We start from the raw sequence: 10,267 nt of genomic DNA, 5'->3' as shown, positions 1-10,267 counted from the left end.
GGTGTTCATTAGGATCTCAGATGTGCACAGCAGAATGGCACGCAGGTTCACAGAGCATTATAATGGAAAGTCTTGGACAACCTGAATTTCAGTGTGTTGATCAGTCACACTAGATGGGTGTTGTGCAATCCATAAAATCTGTGGTGCATCTGCATTGGAAGCGACAACAGCGTGCTGCAGTTAGGGGACAAAAGAAGGCTGTGACATGGGCCCCACAAAACACTGGTCACTTTTAAGCCCCTGTGTGCGTGTCTATGCACAGAAGGCCTGGTGGCCCCAGGCTAGAGGCCTGACTTTGCAGGTTCTCTGTTCTTATCTCTATTTCCTAATGTTTATACAGTGAACCTGTGATGCCACCAAGAGGGCGATCAGTTCAGGTGGCTGTGCCTGTGCCCTGATTTTGTAGCTTCTAAAGTTATTTTCATGAAGCAAAGATGACCCTGAGGTAGGGTCATTTCTCAAAGGCTGAGGTCACTCTGTGTCTGGGTCAGTCTGGAGGCCCCCACCACCTGCAGACTTAGGGTGCCCTGGGGTAGTGCTTCCCCCACCCCTTATGCCTGGCCTCCTTCAGGGTCACACAGGAACTGTTTTGGGGCCTGTCAGCCTTCAGGACAACAAGTGTTGAGGTCATCTGTCCCTAGAGTAACGGCAGTGTGGCCACCCTGCACCATCTAGGGACTGTGCATGTGTGTCGGGAAGAGCATGCATGTTCTGTGCACGAGGCAGAGACAGTGTTAATCATTAGTTACCAGGAAGCACTTTCAAGAACTGTGAAGGTCACGCAGACCAACAGCTTGCAAGGTGAATCCACTGAGACATTGCCGTCCAGGAACAGGGCTTCCTCAGTCAGTCCTTTTGGGGGTGTGGGTGCCTTAGACTGACCGCCCTCCCTGAGGGGTGTTGTGTCCTGGTTGTCAGTTACCGTAATCATGGCTCTGATGTCTTCCGCAATCTGTGGCCTCCGTGTGCTATTGGTTAGATTCTCAGGGGTCAGAGACCCAGTCGAGCAGCCCAGTTGTCTACCCTGTGTCTCTGGTAGTGCCTTGGTCTGGCACTTGATGGGACCCTGTCAACAAGGGCCTGGCCTGGGCAGCACCATGGACAGCGGTGCCCAGCAGCCATAGTGGCTATCTGGTCAGCTGTGGGTGTCTGGGCTCTAACCTTGCTTGGGCGTGGCTTCTAGGTGGAGGTCAGTGTAGCAGAGCTGTGTTGGTGCCAGCTTGGGCCTGCCCAGGCCTGCCCACAGGTGGTACTGGTGTCCAGGAGCCCTGGGAGACAGCCACCCACCCCACAGTGGCCTGGTGACAAGGCCTCCGGACCCCTCATTCCCTGGGGCCTCTGAGGCTGGTGATCCCGGAGAGCCTCTCAGGCCCTGTCTCCTGCTCACCTGTGGTTTGCACAGGTTTCCAGGATGAGTGTCCCTGTCATCCCTAGGGTGCTTTGTTCCTGTGCTGTTTATTAGGATGACACTGCTGCAAGTGTGAGAAAATGGAATGCCAGGTGAATGGAGGTGCAGGGGGCGCATGAGCCAGGTGGCTGGGCAGAGTGGACTGACCACAACCAGAGGTCAGCCTCAGCACCAGCCCTGCGGGCCCATCTCCCACGCCAATGAGTGGTGGGTGCAATGTGTGTGTGCATGTGTGCTTGGTGTGTGGTTTATGTGTGTGGGTGTGGTGTGTGTGATGTGGGTGTGGTGTGGTGTGCATGTGTTCACATGCAGCAGCAATATCAAAGCCATGTGTCAGATAGGGTAAGAAGGAGAGCATGCGGCCTCCACGGTGCTCTCCCAGCCCTGCGGTACTCACCTCACTCCTCTCAAGCAGTGTGGAGGAATGGGTCTGTGCCATTGGCAGACGAGACAGCACTACGGTTTCATTTCTCTACGTATGGAGCAGGCAGGGGAGAGCTGAATCTCAGTAGGAAGTGGTATTTCCAGAAATTCCTTGAAGTTGAAGGGATGGTGGCTGGAGGTGGAGGCTCTGATTCCCTCAATGCAGGGGAAGGGACTGTCCCCTGACGAGTACTTTGTCCACACAAGGAGACAGCGGGGGTGCTCACGGGGAGCCCACTTTAATTGTGCCCATTTCACCCCGAAGGAAGCAGGAAGTACCACATTTGTTGACAGCCAGGTGTTTGGTCCCAGGTTTTTTTAACTGATCTGATCTCCCGAGAGAAGAGTTTGAATTAGAAATAAGAGATAAGAGTTTGAACTAGAAACATTTTCCCTTTTGCACATATTTCAAACTGGGTGAAAGAACACTTGGTTTTTATTCATGGAAAAGAGCGCAGACCCTGCTGAGAGGGAAGGAGTGAGATGAGGGTGTGCAGCACCTTAGGGTGGGGTGGCATGCAGCCCCTCTGTTTCTGAAGAACCCAAAGCCCAGCGAAGCGCCTGGGAGAGCTCCGCACAGCACCCCAGAAAGTGTCGGGCTTCAGCCACCGCTGCAGATCATCTGTGTCCTAGGAAACTGGTAAGCGCATGCCTCGCACTCATCATTTTGGCATATGTCATCTTGCTGGCACCTTGCCTTCCGACCAAGCGTGTCTGCTGACAGTTGCACAGACTCATAGCTCTGTCATCAGGCTTTGTTTCAACTTGATTTTATTGTAGATTTGATCCAGACATAATTGTAGATTCATTTGCTCACCACTGTGGTTAATTTTCAGATGTGATGGCGTGAACACTTTCGGTATTCCTTGAGTCTCACATTTCAAGATCTTTCAGTTTTCTCCCACACTGTGGTGATAATTTGGTTTCATCTATTTTAGGTTCAAAAGACTGTCTGAACGTGAAGAATTGCTCTGTTTTAAATTCTACAAAATCTGCCCAGCCGATGTGGCTCAGTGGTTGAGCATCGATCGACCTATGAACCAGGAGGTCATAGTTCGATTCCCGGTCAGGGCACATGCCATGCCCGGGTTGTGGGCTCACTCCCCATTGTGGGGTGTGCAGGAAGCAGATCAATGATTCTCTCTCATCATTGATGTTTCTATCTCTCTCTTCCTTCCTCTCTGAAATCAATACAAATATTTTAAATAAATAAATAAATAAATAAATAAATAAATAAATAATAAAATTCTACAAAATCTGAAGCCAGTTACAGCTTTTAGGTATCCATCTATTATAGGAAATCTCATTTCTTTTTTTCCTTATTCCTGTCTGGCTCTTGGGGCATATTTTGAGTCTTGAAGTCTTAAATCTCCTCGAAGTACATATTTTCTTCACCTTTTTTCTTTGTTTCTCCTCTTACATCCTCTCCATTGCCTCTTCCAGAAAGCCTAACAGATAATATTGTGTCTAGTTTCTGTTCTCCATGTCACTTAAATTTTCTCTCATAATTTTCACTTCTTCACCTCTCTCCTCTGATTTCACTTTCCAGATTACAAGACTGATTTTTGGCTTTTTTTTCTGTTTGTCAGCTCTTATACCTGCATGTTGTTTTTATTTGTGAAGCATGTTTTATGTGTTCTTGTTTCATAAATTTGATATTCTCTCAGCTTTTCCTGAGATTCTCATGTAACCCAAATAACCTCGGGGCCACTGTGGTCCCATGTCCACCTGCGAACCAGAGCGGATGACCAAAAGCAGTGGGCAGCAGCCAAAAGGTGCTCTTAGGAAAATTCCCAAGAGAATTCATAACTCATAAGAAAATCTTAGAATGCTTTTCAATATCTCTGTCTAGTCCCAAAGAAATACATTGCTATCAACGACATGTTCTGTGCATTTTATTCTGAAGGGACAACGAAGGGCTCTCTGCTCAGGACACATCATGTGGCAGAGTTTTCTGAAAGCCCACGGGTAGCCGCTGTGTAACGTTCGTGCCAAATCCCACACCCTCAAGCACTCACTCCGCAGTCTCTACGCATGTCCTTTTCTTTTTCAGTGGCTCCTGACCACCTGACTGGCCAGGAGGAGCCAGGGCTCCCTCCCAGCCGCTCTCCCTGGGCAACACCAGGATGCCCAGAGGTCACAGCCCTCCCTGTCTCCAAGGAAGAAATGAAGGAACTCTCTGCAAACATCTGTGGTTCTGTTCTGAAGGGGAGCTTGCAGGGAGAATGCTCAGGGAGGATTTCTGTGGATAAAAGCATCACCTCATCACACTGGCAGAGTCTGCCTTTCCTGCATCACCTCCGTTTCCCCAGGGATGAGGGCCTCGTGCTGATGTGGGTTTTCATCTCACACTGGTGGACCTTCTGATGAGCCTGTGCACATTGATGAACAAGCCCCGGACTTGTTTATAAAGCCACTCCTGCCAGGCGATGGCCGGGTCCATGCTCCTGGTCGTGGCCTCAGCCGCCTTCTGCATCACTGTAGGCCTGTGGTCGGCAAACTGCGGCTCGCGAGCCACATGGGGCTCTTTGGCCCCTTGAGTGTGGCTCTTCCACAAAACACCACGGCCTGGGTGAGTCTATTTTGAAGAAGTGACGTTAGAAGAAGTTTAAGTTTAAAAAATTTGGCTCTCAAAAGAAATTTCAATGGTTGTACTGTTGATACTTGGCTCTGCTGACTAATGAGTTTGCCGACCACTGCTGTAGGCTGTCCCCTGGCCAAGAGGGAGTGGTAGCTGCCCACATCTGGGTCCTGGCGGGTGGGTGCCCCTTCGGTTCCTTGGCCATGTGGGCCACATACCCCTTAAGGACTGTTTTCCGCAGCAGCATCGTGGCTCTGGCCTGGCGGGGTGCTGCAGAATTTCCGTCGTTTCTCCTGTGGAGGCCCCTCTGCCCGTCCAGCCCCAGCTCCAGCCCCTGCCCTGCCACCTCTGCTACCGACAGTGGTCCTGGGCGATGCCAGGCTGTGGGTCCCACCCCTGGGGTCTCCCCAGCCATGCAGGGCTGTGGGCAGGAGGCCCCAGGCCTTGCACGCTCCCCTCCTTTGTCTTGCAAATGGACTGCTGTGGCAGGGGCCAGACACGGATCCTCTCAGGCCTCTGACCAGTAGGGCCAAGTGGACATTGTGCCTTGCCTGTCCCGAGTGAACAGGCGGTGGATGCCTCTCCGCCAATACCCGGTGATATCCTGGGCCATGTTCGTGATCTTGGCGTAGCCACATTTTGCATTTTTATTCACATGCTGACACATGAGAGGAAGTATCTCACCCATGGAGTATCCTTTTCTGGGGCAGCACCTGCCTGTGACCTGGCGTGGGGAGACTCCTCCACCCTAGTGGACTCCAGGGCCTGCCTGCGAAGCTCTCCTTCTGCCCTGTCCTCTACCCTGAGTCACTACAGGGGTCGTTTCCTACTCCCCACTTCTCACCCCATGTACCCCCCCATTGTCACAATGCACCCCCCCAACACACACACACACACACACTTCTGTTCTCTGTGCAGCTCGGGGTCCTGGCTAAAAGTGCAGATGCTTACACGGTAGCATCTGTCCCTCACCTGTGGTTGGTGTAGAGTAAGTGCACTTGGCTACAAGGGGGTGGCGAGTGCGCCCCGGGGTGGGGGCAGGGAGCTGCAGGGACAGGGAAGAGGTGCTGCTAAGGGGGTGCTGACACTCACAGGCCTGGCCTGCAAACGGGCTGATGTTGCAAGAGGACTGAACAAGAAACACAAAACTTCAAGCCGCCCTGACACAAATGACTGAGCTATAAAGGCAGATGTCTTTTGGGGCGCACCACAGAACACAGCCACCAGGGTGGATCTCAGACCTGAAACCCCATAAGTGAGCCATGTCACAGCTGAAACTCATGGGCTGTGTGAGCTCCCCTGGTTGCTGCCATAATACCAGTAAGTATCACAGACTGGGTGGCTTAAAGAAATTTATTCTCTCTCAGTTCTGAGGCCAGAAGGCTGAGATCAAGGCACGGGCAGGGCCATGCTCCCTCCGAAGGCTCCAGGGGGACCCATTCCAGGCCTCTCTCCTGCTCTCATGGCCTTACGTGTCCCTTGGCTTATAGGTGGCCACCTCCTCTGTGTCCTCACATGGTCTTCCCTCTGCATGTCTATGTCCTAATTTCTTGTTATTAGGAAACCAGTCGTATGGATTAGGACCCACCCTAACGCCCTTATCATAACCTGTTCATTTACAAAGACCCTATTTCCAAATAAGGTCACATTTACAGGTTCTGAGGGTTAGGACGTCAACATCTTTTGGGGGACACAGTTCAGCCCCTAACTGTTGATTTTGCTTATGTGCTGGATTATACCAATTATCTTTGTTCTCTTTTGACCCAGAACTCAGCCCTGTTTTGGCCTCGTGTTCTTTGTCCAGTGGTTATCCTGAGCTCGTATGTGCTTTATGGGGCAGCAAGGATTTCAGGCTCCCCTGCACTCCCTGCACACCTGCCCTGGCCTTCCCCACCCCTGGGCAGCTTAGAGCCCAGTCTGTGCTGCCCTTCCCACTTGTCCTAAGTGGTGGATGCAAAATAGCACCCCCTTCCCGCCAGTGACATCCTTCAGGCCCCAGCAGCTGCACTGGGGCTCCATGCTCTGGCCACTGGGGGGACACCAACATCATTCGGTGCCTGCAGAGACTGTGGCCCAGGGCTCTAGAGCAGGCAGGGTGGGGTGCCCCAATGGGAACAAGGAAGGAATAGCAGAGGTGGACCTCTGCACAGGGCTGAGGTCAACGTCCAGTACTGGCTGACCCTCTGAGTCCGTGCTCCCCTTGCTGTCTGACCCCTGTGGTCCACAGTGCAGAAGGCACTGGAATCTGATGGAACTTCATTTAATCTGGGCATCCTGTCCTGTGGACAGAGGCAAAGTGAATGTGGGCACGTGGTGGAGAAGCCTCCAGTGAGGACAATGAAGCTGGCACCCCCAGCATCTGCTCTGGCTCCAGGGCTGGCCCGGGAGAGGGGATGGGACGTGACTGTGGCAGTGGGAACCCTGCTGTGGGCCCTGCTCCCCGCCCCTTCCTGCTGCAAACAGGACAAGAGGTTAACAGTGTGACGAGGGCGTGTCCTGGGCTGGCGCCCTCTGTGCTGTTTGTTTACCAAACAGAGATTGTTGCTAGGGGACTTTCCAGCCAGTTCTCAGAACAGCTCCTGCGAACCCTCAGGGCTGGTCAGGCGGCTCCTGATTTGTAATGAAAGTGTGATCACAAACCCCCTTCTTTTTTCTCTTTATTATAAACTTGAACCTAAGATGAAATTGCCTCTGAAAGTGAAAGCAGGGAACTTGAGGTGCAGCCCCTACCCTGTGACCTTTCCATTCCAGGGGCTCACCCACCCCCAGTGAAGTTCAGTGAGTGTGAATGGCCAGGTCATCTTGGGCAGAATGTGATCAACTTCTGCTCAGCAGTCATCCCTGTGGGTGATCTGTGTGTTGAGGGGCAGCTCAGACCTGGCTGAGTGCTGAATGCTGGGTGTGAGTGCTGAGTGCTGGGTGCTGAGTGCTGGGTGCTGAGTGTTGAGTGCTGGGTGCTGAGTGCTGGCCGAGGTGTTTGCTCAGATGCTCACGCTGCGCAAGGTGTGCTTGTTTGCTCTTGGTTTGGACAGCTCCATGTCCAAGGGGGCTGAAGGCAGCTTGCCCACTGTGTCTGGGCAGGACACCACCCTAGAATCTCAGGGTCCCCACCCCCCCGGAAGCCTCACCTCTTTGTTCCTAGGGGACATGTTCCAAGAGGTGACCTGCCCACAGCCTTGCAGGTTTGGGACAGCTTGGGAAATGGGCCACAGGCAGCTCAGCAGGGCTGGCCCGGCAGGCCCAGTCAGGTGCCCCGGCACCTCTACTTTGAGGCTGAGGGTCCTCGTGCAGACTCTGCTGTCCCCACACTCCATGACAGTGGTCTCGTGTGTGAGGGAAGTGTGGACATGGGGGCAAAGGCTTGGGCCGCACGCTTCAGTCCCAGCCTCACCTGCGGCCCAGGAGGAGGACCCACTGCCTACCCCACTCCCCTCCACCATCCCACCCACTGGTTTCTGACAAAAGCTCTTCTACTGTTGCTCTGCCGAGTAGGGGCTGCACCTGGGCCACGGTGCCACTTCCTGCTGTGTCTCATTGTCCTCGCTGGCTGTCACCCTCCTGTGTCTTGCCACTCAGGACGTGCTCCTGTTTCCCCAGTAACCACACAAACAGTGCCGCAGGCTCCTCAGGCTTCAGGGACCAGGTGCAGGGGGACCAGCGTGCCAAGACCTTGTTAATATTACCAGCTGCGACAGTGAGGCCCAGCCGCTGGCCACCTGCCTGCAGCCCCACACCCTGCACAGGAGCCTGGCCTCAATCTGCTCAACAGCAGAGTAGAGGAGGCTCAGGCCTTACCCCCAGCCTTGCAGGGTCTGGTGGCCATGGGAAGGGCCTGAGTGTCACCTTGTCCCCCACCAGAGAGGCCTGGTCATTTCTGTCTCGCCCCCGCATACATCCCCCACCCCCCCCACCCCCAGGGAATGGCTGGTTCTCAGCCATCTCCCCACTCCCACTTCCCAGCCCCTCCTGGCTCTGCACCTGCCCATCCCTGGCCCAGGTACCAGCTTCCCTATCTGACTTTCTTGTTGCCTCCCTCTTACCTGCCCACCCTGGGTTGTCTCAGGGCACCCCAACCAGGTGGGCCCTAGGGCCCTGGCTCTGCACTCGCTGCCTGGAAGCCAGAGGTCGAGGGAGGAATGTGCAACTTTGGCCAGAATCTGGTTCCATTTGTGACTGGACCCTCACCAGGACAGGGCTGCTCATAGAAACCCAGGACCCAGAGCCCCCAGGCTCCACACCGAGGCCGGCCTTGCACGCCGAGCAGCAGACCAGGCAGACTCTGAGAAGGGGGTTCCACAGGATGGAGCCCCAATCCCACCTCCCTGTCCAGCGCCTGTCCTGCTTGTTGGCCCTTCTATAAACTTCTAGAGCCTTTTGTACACGGCGGTGAGTCCGATGACGCCCTCCCAGGCCCAGAGGAGACCCTGTGGCAGGCTCCCCCCATGCTGGCTGCCCTCTGTCCTGGAGATGGGCTTGTAAACCCTGGGCCCTTCCTTTCCTCCAGGCTCAGGGCTTGTTCCTAGGAAGCAGGGCTGGGCTAATGGGGAGGCCAAGCCTGTGCTTCCGCCCCCTTCTGTTTGGTTTCTATGGGGATGGTGTGTTGGTCCCCAGGGGAGAGGAGGTGGAAAGGTGGGATGTGAGGGCTTGATTTTACTTCCGAACCCTGCAGGGAGTGAGAGCTGGAGAAAGCCCTGGGGCGGGGGTGGTGGGGGGGATGGAGGGGGTAGAGAAAGCCCTCCCACTCACCCCAAAGCTCATTGGCTGGTGTTTGAATCCTCCCTATCCCCCTCCCTCCTTTGTTTCTTGATGATACACTTACTTCCTAATGCCACCCATGCTTTCAGACATCTCGGCTGCCCAAAGATCGCCACCCCCAACCTTCAGCACGGGGCTTGATTCCCGCCTGTGGGGCTTGATTCCCACCTGTGCATGCAGGCCTTTCCCTTAGAAGCGTGTGGGAGCCACACCCTTAGGGGAACAAGTGTTTGCCCCTTGTGGGGCCAGGGCTCCAATTTGCAAGCCTCCCTCCAGCAGGCCCTGTTTCATCTTCCTGAGGGAAAATGGAGGGCAAGAGAGGTCGCCCTCGGTCCCTGCCACCAGCTGGGCCCATAGCTCCCCGACCAGCCACCAGGGCTGACACCTCCAGCTGGCCAGGCCTAGGGCGGAGTTACTCCTCAACAGCAGGTGACTGGAGAATTTTCTTTTTTCATCTCATCCTGCACTTGGTGTCTGTCTCCACTGACCTGGCTGAAGTGAGCATTAGACATGATTACTGGTCAACCACTGCCTCTTTCAGCCAATCGTAACACCGTCATGTCATCCAGGACCCGTATTGCTCTCTGTGAGGTTACCGTGGTGGTGCTGGGGCGTGGGGCCAGGCGACACTCATGGCCCTACACCCACTCGGTAAGCAGCCAGATTTAATTCTCCAGCCACTCGTGAGGGCCACTGCGGTGCTGTTTCCTCATAGAGTAGGGGCTGTTTTCATGCCGCTGACTGGTGCTGTGGCCCTCAGACACACAGCCCCCACCCCCATTCCCCACCCCTGGCCTCATGCTGATCTAGGAGCAGGAGAGCATGACTTTCTTGGGGTTTCTCAGGTGAGCCCCCTGCCCCCACTGGATCGCAGAGCTGACCAGGACCCCAGGGTCTCTAGCGGTTCTGGGCTCATGCATGGGTGGCCTGGGAGGGAGGCCCAGTGTCTAAGGGTGTGATCCTAGCCCAGCCTCCAGGGCTCAAACCCTGGCACCCCGTGGCGCAGGTCCTGTCTGACTTAGGCTGCTGCTGCCTGGCTCTCCCTTATAGACAGAGGGGCTCTGACCTGCACAAGTGGCTAACAGACGGCTCCTCCCAAA

The sequence above is a fragment of the Plecotus auritus genome (genome assembly GCF_963455305.1).
Source record: "Plecotus auritus genome assembly, chromosome: 7".
NCBI lineage: Eukaryota > Metazoa > Chordata > Mammalia > Chiroptera > Vespertilionidae > Plecotus > Plecotus auritus.
Note: the sequence above shows the minus strand (reverse complement) of the source record.